The following is a 1,660-nucleotide window of genomic DNA, read 5'->3' as shown; positions in this document are numbered from 1 at the left end:
GTGCGGCTTGGCGAGCTCCTCCACCAGCTCTCTCAGCACTCTCGGGTGGATCCCATCCGGCCCCATAGACTTGTGAGCATCCAGGTGGCGTAGCAGGTCATTGACTGCTTCCTCTTGGATTATGGGGAATGACATTTGCATGACATTTTCTTACCTTTAACATAAACTGTCTAATGTCTTCTTCCAGTTTCCTTTGGAAGCCAGGGATGAAGCTTCCAGTTACATTGGTCAGGTTTTTCTTGTAATCTTTATAGATCGATTTTTGAGAGCATCAAGTGCTTGTTGATCGTATTGCCTGAAAGTCTTGAGAAGATTGAAGCACTGGCATTTAAGCATAGGATATGGTCAATGGCAATGGATCTTTCCCAGTTAGGCATCCTATTTGAAATGAAGCATAATCTGGAAGAAAGCTTCTGTGACTGAGGGAGCCACCCAGCCTGTTTCAGACTGAGTTTTTAGCTGTTGACTGCATGACGGTGGGGGTATTCCTGACTTGAGTTGCTATAAATGGTATAAAAACATACCGAGTTTAAAGGTCATGTTAGTATAAGACCAATGATTTCTGCATGTGTTAGTGGACATACTAATATATAACTCACCCTGGTTCAAATGCCAGCGCTGTGTTTTTCCTCACAGACTATCCAATGGTAGAAGAACATGGGTCCACTTGGAGACTTCCTGGAACTGGGGATTGTGCAAGTTTTGTGAATGTGTGTGTTGGATATCTGACATGAGCTTCACAGAAGGTTGCTGTCATTCCTGGGCTTGGGAGAGTAATAACAAATTTGCACCTGAATTGCAGAATAAATAATCCTCACCTTTGCTCAACTGACCGTGCACTTTTTTGGCTGGGCCAAAAGCATGCATACATCTCAGCTGTGTATTCCACTTTATTCCTGTCCATCTACGCACACATCGAGGAGCATGTTGTTCATTCCTGGACAGAGATTTTACCCACGTGTATTAGTCCACAGACCCAATACAAAGACCGCAGCCCTGTAGTTGATGTGCAGCTCCACTCAGAGTGTAACACATGGCAGCAGACTGGTGGTTGAAATGAGACCAGAGGTCCAAATAGCAAAAGATCAGCACTGTCAACAGTGTTTGAAAGCTGATGGGTCACTCTCGTCACTTCTCTGAAGTGAAATGCGGGTTATTTCTGTTCTCTATGTTTAAGGCTCCATTGTAACAGCTACCATTCCTAAAAGTTAAACTGTTTTAGTACCAACAGGTGAAATAAATTTAAGCCTCTAGGAAGAATCTCATGTGCTTTAATCCGATAATGTTCTTTTCTCAGTACATTGGTTCTGACTTTGAGGTGACATGGTCATTGACATTGGGGGATGACCTCCCCACTGTGTCCAACACGGCTGAGGTCACTGCGGAATATAGCAGTAAGCGGAGATGCATATCTGAAATCCACCCACTTGTCCAAGTCATACTAAGGAAAAACACACCTTCATGCTTCACACAGACTATACTGTTGGAGAAGCAGCTAGCATGAATGGATAAGTAAAGCAAATAACTGATTATAACAGTTTGCAATAGAGAGAAGAGCCCAGACAATAATGGGGCAATTGGAAAGTCTGGGTAAATGCACTGGAAATCACTGACTCTTCATTTGTATTTCTTAGCAAGGAGACTATCATTAAAATTGAAG

The sequence above is a fragment of the Pygoscelis adeliae genome, unplaced genomic scaffold, assembly GCF_000699105.1.
Source record: "Pygoscelis adeliae isolate BGI_AS28 unplaced genomic scaffold, ASM69910v1 Scaffold77, whole genome shotgun sequence".
NCBI classification, from domain to species: Eukaryota; Metazoa; Chordata; class Aves; order Sphenisciformes; family Spheniscidae; genus Pygoscelis; species Pygoscelis adeliae.
This window is presented reverse-complemented; position numbering follows the sequence as displayed.